This window comes from Urocitellus parryii, chromosome 12 (assembly GCF_045843805.1).
Source record: "Urocitellus parryii isolate mUroPar1 chromosome 12, mUroPar1.hap1, whole genome shotgun sequence".
Classification (NCBI taxonomy): Eukaryota; Metazoa; Chordata; class Mammalia; order Rodentia; family Sciuridae; genus Urocitellus; species Urocitellus parryii.
In genome coordinates this window covers 83,999,305-84,012,508 of record NC_135542.1, presented here as the reverse complement: position 1 = coordinate 84,012,508, position 13,204 = coordinate 83,999,305, and the positions used below count along the sequence as shown (strand labels likewise).

The window sequence follows — 13,204 nt, the reverse complement described above, 5'->3', positions numbered from 1 at the left end:
GTGCACCTGGGTTCAATCCCCAGTTCCAAAACAAAAGAACATCACTCATCTTCCACTCAACATGGGGAGGAAACTTAAAATCTGTTATTATCTGTTAAACCTGTGAAGGGGGCACAAGGAGGTGATGGCAGATGCCACAGCGACTGCATGAAAACCTGCCACAATTTCATGCGAGAACTAGAAGGAAATATTTGTCAGAGTGAGTTGTAACAGCACCTACCTTATCCTTCCCTCAGTGTCCCTGCTAAGAGCAGAAATGAATAACACATGAAGACACCGCCAATGAAAGGCAACCCAAGTCCTGGGGTGTATGTGACCGTTTCTTTTTTCATTCAAAACGTTTTGAAAATTTATCCATGTTGCAAAATGTACACTTAGTGCATTACCTCCACACCTACATTATTCTATAGCACCCCTACATTTTACTTACCCAATGACTTGGTGACATTAAGGTGGCCCTGACTGTGCTGCTACCTCAAGTTCTAGCTGCAAAGAACATCATAGATTATGTCTGCTTGTATTCCTGTGCGAGAGTTTCTCAGGGTTGTGTATTTCCAGGAGTGGAACTGCAGGGTCATCAGCAAAACACCTTCTACCTTTCATTAAGTATTGCCAGATGACGCTCCAAAATGACTTTACCAGAACTTAACCCTCAATAGCAAAATCATGAGGCCTCCTTCCCATCCCTGGCAACATTGGTACTTTTCAACTTTCACATGTCTGCCTATTTAATGGATGTAAAGAGGTGTCTTGTTTTAATATGCATTCATCTGATTATAAGTGAGGTTGGATATTTCTTCATCTACTTGTTAGTCTCTCAAGATTCCCTTCTATAAATTTGCCTGTTCATATGCTTTGGCTAGTTTTCTATTGCATTTCCTGGTTTTTGTTTTCTGAGGGACTTGTAGGAATTCATCATATAGTCTAGATTCTAGTCTTTTGTTGGTTTTAGCTTTTGGAAATATCTTACTCAACTTTCTCTTGATTTGTCTATTATATTCTTTATTGAGCAGAAAACTTTGATTTTGGTGTCTTTAAGTTCTTCATTCTTTTGGTTTTATAGTTTATCCTTTTAGAGACTTGTTTAAGAAGTTTCTGTATCCTAAGATTATAATGCTATTTTTCTATTTCAATTAGCTATAGTGTTTTACCTTTACTTTCTTTTGGTTGTGCTGGAGATGAAACCCAAGGCCTTGTGCATGCTAGGCAAGCACTGTACCAAAGAGCTATATCACCAAGCCTTTGTTATTTCTATTCAGCTAGAGCTCACCTTTGCATGTGGTATGAGATGTGGATGCAAAAAAAACAAACTTTTTTTTTATAGTGAACCAATTTCCCCAACATTATCTGTGAAACCAAATCTTTGTTAGATTAGATTATTATTCCCAATCCTTCCTGTGCTACTTTGTTAGATTAGATTATTATTCCCAATCCTTCCTGTGCTATAGAGTGCCTTTGCTGTGGGATTTCACCAGAACTTCCACTATTGATGTTTGACTTGGCCATATATCTTGTCTGGACAATGGAACATTAGTCGATATGACAGGAGCAGAGACATTAAACGTGTTTGAATGACTTGGCTTCACCTTTTGAGCTTCTGTCATTGCCAGAATGAGACATAGTGAAGACTTGAGCCTGACCTGCAGCCTGGAGCCAAACTCAAATAAACTTTGTGAGCCTAACTAAGCCTTGAAGAGCCCAGCTGAGATCAGCTGGATCTCAGTTCATACACAAATCCATGGGAGGTTGGTGGGGGGGAGAGACAAATGGCTGCAGTAAGCCACTGACATTTGAGGATTGTTTGTTATATAATATTATTATTGTAGTAAGCAATAACTGTCTATCTCAAATGATTTCCACATGGATTTGTGGTGTCACTATTACCGTATATCAGGTTCTTTTAGGTAAATGGGTTGTTGCCAATTTCTCTATTTTTGTTCTACTGTTCTATGTGTCACTCAAACCTAGAGTATGTCTTAGTATCTGGAGCTCAAATCTCCCTTCTATGATTTTTTTTTCAAAAATGGCCAGATTATGATGGAATTTATTCTTCCATATACATTTTAGAGTAAGTATAATTTGTTGGACATCGTGTTACACACCTGTAATCTCTGCAACTTGGGAGTCTAAGGAAGGAGGATTGCAAATTCAAGGTCAGCCTCAGCAACTTAGCGAGGACTTAAGCACCTTATTGAGATCCTGTCTCAAAATAAAAAATAAAAAGGGCTGGGGAAGTAGTTGAAGGTAAAGCATCCCTGGGTTCACTCCCCAGCAACACCCTGCCCCACCAAGAGAATAAAGAGAAATTCCTAATATCTTGCTACAAGTTCGATTTGCATTGAGTTTATGATGAAATCAAGAACTAATTGATTTTTTTCCCACTTAGGAGGGTTGAACCCAGGGATCTGAGCTATATCTCCAATACTTTTAACTTTTGAGACAGGGTCTCACTAAGTTGCCAAGGCTGGCCTCAAACTAGTGATCCTCCTGCCTGGGTCTCCTAAATATATGGAATTAGAGGTGTGCACCACTATGCCCAACCCTTGTTATTTCTGATCATTTATTTTGGATATGTTGGGTGTTTTCTATGGTTGATCATATTACTGCAAACAATTCCAGTTTTGTTTCCTTCTTTGTACTTCTTTTATTTACTTTCTTCCTTCTTTAAAATATATTATTCACTTAGCTAGGACTTTCAGTAGTCTCATGTTAAACAATAGTAACAACACTATCTTGATCTCACACTTAAATGGAATGTGCTAAAGTTAATCCATTAAGTAACATTCTTGCTGTACATTTTGTTCTTTTATAAAGTTAAGTAAATTTCATTCTATTTCTACTTTTCAGAAAAAAATATCATTAATAGGTGATATACTTTCTCAAATGCTTTTTCTCTTCATATTTTCTAGATAAATTACATGGATAGATTTTCTAGTGTTAAGTCATACTTGTATTTCTAGAATAACCTCTACTTGATTTATTATGTTTTTATGAGAGATGGCTAGATAGGTGGTACATTGGTCACCTTTCCATAACTGTGACAAAATACCTGAGACAATCAACTTACAAGGAAGAAAAGTTTATTTTGACTCATATTTTTAGAAGTTTAAATCCATGCTCAGTTGATCCATTTTGGGGGGCCTCAAGTGAAGCAGTAAGCATGGTCGGAGTACATGGTAGAGCAAAGAAGTGTACATCATGGCCTTTGGGAAGCAAAAGAGAGAAAGAGTAGGGCTGGGGATCCCAATATCCCCTTCTAGGGCATGTCTCAAATGACCTTATTTCCTTTCACTGGACCCTATCTTCTAAGGGTTCTACCACTTCCCAATAGTGCTACAGGCTGGGGACCAAGTCATCCATATATGGGCTTTTGGGGGTAGTCAAGATCCAAAGTATAGCGGGTAGAAGGGAAATGGATTTCAAAGTTTCTCCAAGCTCAACATAGCAAGCATGTTGTGTTTAGTTGGTTAATATTTTATTTATAATTTTTGCAACCATGTTCACAAGCAAATTAGGCTTATTCTTTTTTTTTCTTTACATTTTCTTTTTTGGTGCCACGGATTGAACTCAGGAGTGCTTAACCACTAAGCCACATCCCTAGCCTGTTTTGTTGTTTTGTTTTGTTTTTTGAGACAGGGTCTTGCTAAGTTGCTTAGGGCCCTGCTAAGTTGCTGAGATTGGCTTTTTTGTTTGTTTGTTTGTTTTACATTTGTTTATTTATCTTTATGTGATGCTGAGGATTGAACCCAGTGCTTTACCCATGCTAGGCAGGTGCTCGACCACTACCTTAACCCCAGCCCCAAGAAACAGGCAAGTTCTGAAAATGAAATTTATCTATCTATGTGTATGTATGTATGTATGTGTGTGTGTGTGTATATATACACACACACACACACATACATATACACACATGTGTGTGAGTATGTTTATTTTTTATTTTTTTTTATTGTTGGTCGTTCAAAACATTACATAGTTCTTAATATATCATATGTCACAGTTTGATTCCAGTGGGCTGAGATTGACTTTGAACTTGTGATCCTCCTGTCTCAGCCTATCAAGTTCTGGGATTAGAGGCATGGGCCACTGTGCCTGGTTGGACCTATCACTTTCTTGAACTTTTTTTTTCAGATTCAGAATTAAATTCTACTGTGTGTGTGTGTGTTCTCCTGTGCTTCCTCTTTTTCACAAATGGCTTTTTTTTTTCCCTCATTTGTTTTGTAATTCAAATTGTGAGCTCATGTTTGCCCAGCATTTATATGTGGGAATTCTGTAAGGTTTGAGATTAATCCTTTATCTATGATAAAGAATTTGCTTTTGCTTCCTGGTTCATGTGGGTAGTATATATTCAAAACTGTTTGTATGGAACTTAAATAATCTAATTGAGGAGATCAGCTACAACACTATAAGCTAAATAATAGTAAAGAGGAAGAAATCTTTTAGCACATGTCACTTGTATTTTATTTTAGATTCTATAAACTTGCACATGTAACTCACATCACAATAGATTAGAAAGTACAGATAAGCAAAAGGAAAAGTAGATAAATATGCACCAAAGCCATCTTTTTTTCCTGACAAACACACTTCAAGTTCCTAGACTTTTCCTCAGGTTCGTATTTAAATGTCTCATGTGTGTACTTTTGAGCCTCTCAACCAGATTGTAAGCTATTTGAGACAACATAGATCTTATATAGTGCTTTCTAAAAAAATTAGGCACACAATCTAAGCATATCACTAGTCTCACTCCACTGTTCAAAAGAAAAAAATATAGTAACAATAGAAATATAGCATTTGCATGTAGAAATTTACATTTTGAAATGTAGATCACATGTAAGAAAAATTCTGCTTGTGTCAACTTTGAGATCATAAACTAGCTAAACTTTATATACACACACTGAATCATACATAAAATAAGCTACAGTGGTTCTTTTAGGCTTCTAACATTTTTATTTGACTTCACTGTACTTTTCAGTGTTATAGTTCCAAAGTATGCCCATATCATTTGTGAAGGGCAGTTTTTCAGCTTCATCCTCTTTTTTTTTTTAGGGATTACCCACGTTCTAGGCCTATGTAGAAGAAACATAGAGAGGGAAGTGATCACAAAAATGAAAATAGAAGAAACATGGAAGCAAGGAGATAGGCATGTGAGAGAATGAAAAAAATAGGAAGAAAGGAAGGAATAAATAGGGATTCTCAAATAAAATATGTATTGTATTTAAATATTTAAAATTTCAATACTAGTTCAAGTCCCCTGGGTTGTATGTTTAGAAAGATGTCCAGGTACAAGCTAAAGAAATGGATGACTCAGTAATCTGAGAATGGACCCAGAAACCTGGGTCTACTAGTCTTACACATAATTTAAGAAATATTGGAAAATGAAGAGCACAAAATTAGAAAGTGACTCATGGTGGATTGGAGGCATATAACAATTGACAAAGGGGCAATTTTTGCCACAAGATGCTAATCCTGGGTATTTGGGAATCCTCTAAAATATACTAGTGAATGTCTAGACTCAAAATCTTCTTCTGTTTTTATAGTACCCACCACAGTATGTAAAATAATACTTTCACCAACTACTTTCACTTGTCCACAAAATGACTTCACAGAGGAAGAAATAAGAAAAGGGCTTTCTAACATGTTTCACGAGCACATTCTTAAATGTAATACAGTAACCTACATTAGAAAATGCAGCAGATTTTCCCCACATGAGGGATCTAGTTTGTTGAACTTATCACAGAACCCTGGCCAGGGGAACACTGTGTACCTTCTGTGGATCAGGATGTTTTAGGGGGAGGACACTGGCCTCTTTGCCCTGCAGAACTCCAAAGGAGTTTTAACACATTAAGGGACAATATATACATAACCTGTGTGCTACAAGAAGTTTGTGATACAGCTCACTTTCCTAAGTGAATTTAGAATTACAGAAATCCTGGTGCAGGCTTAAATCAGAAGGGGGAGAGGTAAGAGATATCAGGTTTTTGTGTCACGGCTAAGCCCAGGGGAAGGATCTGATCCTAAAGTGACATAATCAAGGCAAGCCCCCAAATGACTAGAGTAAAACCTTTGTTTTTACTTAATACACCTCTTTTGATTCCAGACCACTGTAGGTTTCAGTTATATGGAAAAAAAAATTACCTCGCTCACCTCAAGACCCTATATTAATCCTCCATCTCTAGTAGACTTGTATATAGAAAGTGAATGTTGGGTATACTGAGTGGATGTGAATACAAATGCAATATCTGATTTGCCTTTCCTTAGTTTCTTGACAGAAAGTAATTATTTTAAGCCTCGGGAATGCACCTTGTAGCAAAGAAGGTGAGCTCTAGCCAGTGCTTTTGAGGGCATCTCTATTCGGGTTTATTGGTGATTGCAGTTACTTCCAAGCACAAGTGCATGGAAAGGGTTAAGATATGTGAAATAATTATTGGAGAGTGGCCAAGATATTGAGAAACGCCATAGATCCTGGGAATCAGCAGTGAGGAGATCTAGGAGTGGGTGCACCTTGCCATCAGGGTTCAAGGTGAGGAAGTGGGAGAAAGAGCGGTGAGGGCGGGTGGGTTTGGGGGAAACTAAGGTACACGCATGCACTGAAAAAGCAAAGCCGATACAGCTTCACTCGTGCCAGGTTAAGTGCCTTTTCCAGAAACTCAATAAAGAAACGGTGTGTTTTCAGGAGCTGTTTCAACCTGTCCACACCCTACCCTGACTTTCCCAGAAAACAAGCGAGGGACAAATGCCATTGCTAAGCCTCCCGTCTCCTCTGGTTTGCAGGCTCCTCAGATCCCAGAACACATCCCCATCGACTTCACACAGAGTTGTCTCCAAAAGTGGGCACTGTGTAGACACGGGCCAACTTTGGATATGATTCACTCCAAATCGGGTTATCCCCCGGGAGTGGGGTTTGGCCGCAGGGGCTCCCGGGCAGCGCCAGGCAGAGGCTGAGCAGCAGCAGCAGCAGCAGCAGCAGCCAGCAAGCTGAGTGAGGAGCAACCCTCCGCTACCGCCTCCTCCTGCCGTCGCGGAGTCGGCAGCACAGCCAGTCCCTATCGCTGTCACGCAGCCAGCAGCACGGCCCCCACCCCCCCGCGCGGCCCCAGCCCTCACACTGTTATTTGCGTGACTGACCCGAGCGGGGTGGGAGGGAGGACCCGGCTGGGGAGAGAGGGAGGGCGTGGGCCCGCCCGCTCCTTCCCTCTGGCTCCCTGCGGCAACCTTCTCCTCCTCATTGGCCACACGCTTACGTCCATCACCCCCACGCGGCGCTCGGATTGGCAGAAGGCGCACTTCTGGAGCGAGGAGGGCAGAGTGACTCTGCTGGTCTCCGGCGCCTCGTCTTTCCCTCCACCCCCCACTTCAACGTCCACCCACCTCTCCCCACCCCCCACTCCACTTCCCCCGCCCGGTTCGCGGCAGTGTCCTTAGAAGACTCATTGGGCCAGGGGCGAAGCCAGCCGCCTATCGAGCCGCACCATCATTGGTCGATACTCATGCCCGTCGGGACGGCGGGCCTCGCCATTGGGCGGCTCCGCTCCGCTCCCCGCCCCGCAACGCCTCGCCCTCCCAGTAGCCTCCTCCCCTCGCGGCTCTCCCTCGGCCCCCTTACCCCGCCCGTCCCCGCCGCATCTCCCCTGTCCAGCTGGGCGGGGACTGCTGTACGACTCAGTAAAGTCTGTGAGTCACTGCACAACCCATCAATCCAATTAAATGTCTTGAGCGAGCTGAGCAGGCGGTGCTGCCGCCCGCTGCCGCTCGCCCCGCCGCGGCCGCCCCTGCTCGCAGCGCCCCTCTGATCCATGGCTGTCTGTCTGTACTTGTTACGGTGTAACATCTTCCTCCTCCTCCTTCTCCTCCTTCTCCTCCTCCTTGGGAGCCGCTGCAACTTCCCCTCAGCCAGCCTCCTCCTCTGCTTGGGGACTGCAAAGGCATGGGATAGACCCAAAGCCACTTCTCTCTGTCTCCCCACCAGCCCTTGCTCAGTTTTGCTCCTTTAAATTAAAGTCCGTTCCTCGCTCCTCATCGTTTTAGAGATTTATTTGTCAGTCTATTATTTTCCCTGGTTTTCTTTTTCCTCGGCGGGGGCAAGGGTCGTAGGGGCCGGTGGGTTTCTGTTAGGGAGGGGCGCTCCCTCACCCCACCCCCTCGGTTTTTCCTCCTCCCTTTTCGACCGTGACTTGATTTCCCTGCTCCTTTCCGTTCCCACCCGTCGAACTCACCGTCCTGCACTCGAGTGACGCACCGACACCCCCCCCCCCTGCCCACAGCCCAGACGTCCCCTCCCTCGCTGCCACCCCGACCCGTCTCGGAGCTGGACCGGGTGCAGACTTTGCAAAAGGGTGAGTACCACGTAGGTTTTCTTTGGTGGGGGTGGGGGATGTGAGATCCAAACGTGGTAGCCGGTCCGCTCTTGGGGAGGGCAGGGATCAGGTTGTGGGCTGGAGATTCCTGGTCCGGCGTGGATTTGAGGTGGCGACTCCCTCCCTCCCTTGCTCCCTCTTCCCCCGCCCCTCGACTCCTTATTCACCAGCCTTGCTGTATTTCTAGGTATTGCCAGACTTCCACCATCGGGGCATTATAACGCTTATACAATAATTGGTGATGGCATGCTTTCTGTCTTTTGGATGCCTAGTGAGCAGTAATAGCGATGTGATCCGATAGACTCTGTGACCTGCAAAAAGTGTAAAATGGCTAATGGGTACATTTTCCTGTAAATCAAAGTTAACTTTTGTTCAGTAAAGGCAAAGCAGAAGGTATTATTCATTTCAATGTGTGGTGATAGAGCAAGGAAAGACAGGTTGCCTAGTGGCATCGCTCAGTGTTATTTTTTAAGATAATTTTATGGTTCCCTTTTGAAAAAATATCAATTCAGTATTAAAGGTTATGAAGTCTTTGAACCTGTTGGAGGAAAGCAAGGTAAGATGGAAATTCCGTTTAACACTTCGTCTTTAGCTCCTTTCTATTCTAGGGAGGCATCACAGTACAGAATTTTGTGTTTCCCAGTTACTGGACACAGTGGAGTGTGTTAAGGATATATGAGAAATATGGATTATGTTTCCTTTGATATTCATCATTTGGTACTTGTGTTACTCTTTAAACAATGTCATTCTACAGTTTTTTTGTAAAATTTTAATTTGGTTTCTTGGTTATCAGTAGTTCAAAAGTACAAATATCTACCCTTATATGCTTTATGACAACCTTGTCTTATGCATCTTTAATATTTAGTGTGAGATAAAAGTAAAAACTATGAGAATGGTTATTCTGAATTGGCTTCTGTGGTCACTGTTTAGAATTCTGCTATTTTAAATTGGTTTTACTCTTTTTGAATCAAGTTCTGGGCTAGTTGTCCACAAGAGTCAAATTAGGCCAAACTAAACATGTTTTGAAATATTAAAGTACAGGAAAGGCCTCTTAGTAGTTAATTCTCTCCTTCTCTTTCAGACTAACCAGAATAAGTTGTTGCTAAATTTAATTTTAAAGAATAGACTGTTCCTGTACTGAAATCTGCCAAGTTGCTACAGAAAGATTCTTTTTAAAGAGCAGAAATGTGTTTATGATCAGTCCCAAGTAGTAAAGTTGAAAAGTGACTTAAATGCTGTCTTAAAGAAATGCTTGTCATAAACTCCAAACCTTTCAATGTGTTTCAAAAAGACTTATACAAAGGCTTTTTGAATTGCTTAATAAATTTCAGCATGTGACCTTTTTCATGAGGGTACGACTGAATCTTTGAAAGGCCAGATAGCACAGGGGAGGTATACTGCCTGAATTTGAATTTTGCCATCCCTCACTGGCTCTGTGACCTTGGATAAATTTCTAAACTGATCTGTGCTGGTTTTCTCCTATACATGGGAAGGGAGACTCCTTTTTGAAGGGTTGCTGTAAAGATTAATCAGAGTGGACAACACAGAGCACTGTGTTAGCTGCCTCATAATTATCACCATTCTCAGAGAGGGTGTCTAATGTAGTGGCTAAGAGTAGGGTCTCTGGAACCAGATTCTGTAGGTTCAAGTCCCAGCATTTCTGCTTTGACCTTGGTCAAATTAACCTTAGATTCCTCATCTGTAAAATGGGAATAATGGTAGCACCTGCTTCATAGGGTTATGATGAGAGGTATGGATAAAATGAGTTATTATGTACAGATTTTAGTAGCATTTGGGATATGTATCTTGACCAATTAAGCTTTTTAGCTTTTTTTTTTTTTCCCCCATCACTGGAAATTGAACCTAAGGGGTTCTATTGCTGAGCTACCTCCCCAACCCTACTTTTTCTTTTCTTTCTTTTTTTTTTTTTTGAAACAGAGTCTTGCTAAGTTGCTGAGACTGATCTTGGAAATTTAGATACTCCTGCCTCAGACTCCCAAGTAGCTGGGATTATAAACATGTACCATTATGGTGGGCCCACATTCAGCTCTTTCATGTTCCTTGGTATTTCTTGAAATATGAATGACTGTTTTGTTTACAAGTATTTTTTTTTGCAAAGATAAAGAATCATTGCTGTTAATAAAATAAATATAATTTAATCAATATGTCTGATGTTTGAACTAGAGTTTATCAGAGCCTTTAAGAAGTTTGATTATTGAATGAGTTGAGTTGATCACTTGTTCATTTGAACTTGTATAATATAATTACTGCCTCTATTAAAATTATAATATAGATCACACACTTGCTAATATCTAGTTTTCTCTCTTACTAAACAGAAAGCTTTTTGAGGGTAACAGTAGTGTTTCAATCATGAGTTAATCTCTGTTGCCTAGCAAAGCTACTAGCACAAAAAGAAGCTTAATGAATACTTGTAGAATTAAACAATGTTATTCTCAAATCATTTATGAGTAGTTGAATGAACAGTATACATGACACTGTGAAGAATACTGTTATTTGTATTGTTAAATTGAATTTTCACTTTCTCAATTATTATTTTTGTAACTAGAGAATAAGTGAGGGGATTCACAATATAATTTGTCTTTTACTAATAGTTTTTGGCTGGGCATGGTGGTACACGCCTGAAATACCAATGACTCTGGAGGCAGCAGGATGACAAGTTGGAGGCCAGCCTCCACAATTTAGTGAGATCCTGTCTCAAAGTAAAAAAAAATAAAAAGGGCTGAGGATGTAATTCCATGGTAGAGCATCCCTGGATAATCCCCAGTGAGACAAAAAATAGAGACAAATTTTCATTTTGAAGAATAAATTAAAAGTCACCTGAAAAGCCCATCTGGTATTTTCCTTTGTTGCCTGATGTGTCAATTTTTAAATCATGAATCTCTTATTCCCAAACTTTGTCATTAAGTTGAATGTTATTGTTAATGTAAATTACACAAATTAGACTTTGAATGTCTGAAAACATGGTATTTATTTTCTCTGCCTCAGAATTAATAATAAAGAGACTTTTCAACCTAACACTGTAAAATAAAATTTTATCATTTCCTTAAGGACCAGAGCCTTATTTTTCTTGCCATTCAAGAATAAAACTCTCTCTTTTTAAAAAAACATTTATTTTTTTAGTTGTAGGTTGACACAATACGTTTATTTTACTTATTTATATGTGGTGCTGAGAATCTAACCCAGGGCCTCACATGTGCTAGGTGAGCGCTCTACCACTGAGCCACAACCCCAGCCCCAAACTCTTTATTTTGAATAGTCTTAATAGATAATTAGGTTTTGGAAAAGCTGCAATAAATAGTGTGATAGTATCATAAAGGAGGTGTATGTAATTAGTAAATAAAACACTTAAACTTTGCACTTTACCACATACTTTAATAGGTATTACATAGTTGTGGAATATATACATTTTTAAATAAGCAAAATTGATGGGGCCTACCACCTGCTTCATTTATATAGAATCATCCTGTTTTACTTGTCAATAAAATTCATTTTAATTACTGTGCCCTCCAAAGTTATAAAATACAAGAATTGAGAAAGGATCCTCAGCAACAAAATTTGAATACTACTCAGAAAAAATTTGAATCTACTCAGAAGTGTTATAGTGTCTCATAACATTGTTAAAACTTTTCCAGTATATGAACATTTGTTACAATGCATGTAACTTTGAATACATAGACCTTTGTTTCTCCAAATCTTGTTATCCAGTTGAGTTGAATATATTGCATTTTCATTTTTTAAAAACAATTGATTTTTAGAAAGCTTGCCCTTTTCTTTTTGTATGAATACTTTTAAAGCAGTTAATCAAAAAGCAAATTTTGAAATAATTTATAGGCATATAGAAAAAAACTTAAGGATCTGGTCAGCAAAATGGAAAGTCTCATCTCAAGTTTTTCCTTGACATATTTTTGCATGACATTGTTTCCACAGCTCGAATTTCTTTCATTTAACTGCTTTTGTGAAGACATTTGGCTATTTATTAGGATTTTATAGACATTTACAATGTTTCCAACTTTATTGGGGTTGGGTGGAGTCTCATTATGTTGCCCAGGCAGGCCTGAGCTCCTGGGCTCAAGTGATCCTCCTGCTGGGTCTCCTGAGTAGCTGGCTAATGTTCCCAACTTTTAAAAATGCAGTATTTGTTGTGAAGAAGTCTTTGGAAAGAAAAGGAGTAGAAATAACCTTTAGGGTTTGTGATTTCTATGCTTATAGTGGGAAAATGGATAGTTATATCAGATAGTGATGAAAAGGAGAGAAAAATAACACATGCATTGTCTAATGATGTGGGCTCATGGCCTTTCACATTGAGTGGAAGTACAGATTGACACGTGACCTTGAGCATTACACTTCTCCTCCTCTATTCTCCATGGTATTGCCCTGTCAGTGGGAAGAAAAAAGATAGTTAATCCTGCTCTCACTCACAGAGGAAGTTATAGGAGTAAATTGTGTTTTTAAAAATCACTTGGGAAGGACAAAATTCTCATAAACACAGAGTAAACTTTAGCATTTAGAAATAGATGTTTGTTTATCATTATGTAAAAATTGTGATCTCTCAGATATTTATCTATAGGGCATTCATTTTGAGTTCAGACTTGAAGAGACTTCTTATTGATATGCCTAAGGTACCATTTAAAGAAGTAAGGAAATTTGCTTTAGTTGAATGGGGTTTTAAATGTTAATACTGAGTCTTGGGGTATCCCAATTTATAGCAGATGTTGATATTTTAAAAACATACATTAGATATCTGGGAAATAATACATTTTATTAAAGTTTGTAAAATTTGTAAAAAAAAAGTTTGTAAAATTTGTATTGCATTGCAGGGGAAAATGTGCAGA

General features: G+C 39.7%; 1 protein-coding gene across 1 annotated transcript in view; it reads left to right on the top strand.

The window, feature by feature from the left end:
* The first annotated feature begins 8,203 nt into the window (after positions 1–8,203).
* Positions 8,204–13,204, top strand: part of Sertad2 (SERTA domain containing 2) — a 107,644-nt gene continuing 102,643 nt past the window's right edge. The window contains exon 1 of the mRNA XM_026387210.2: positions 8,204–8,330. The gene's annotated coding sequence lies outside the window, so the exon portion shown is untranslated. The remainder of the gene's footprint in view (positions 8,331–13,204) is intronic.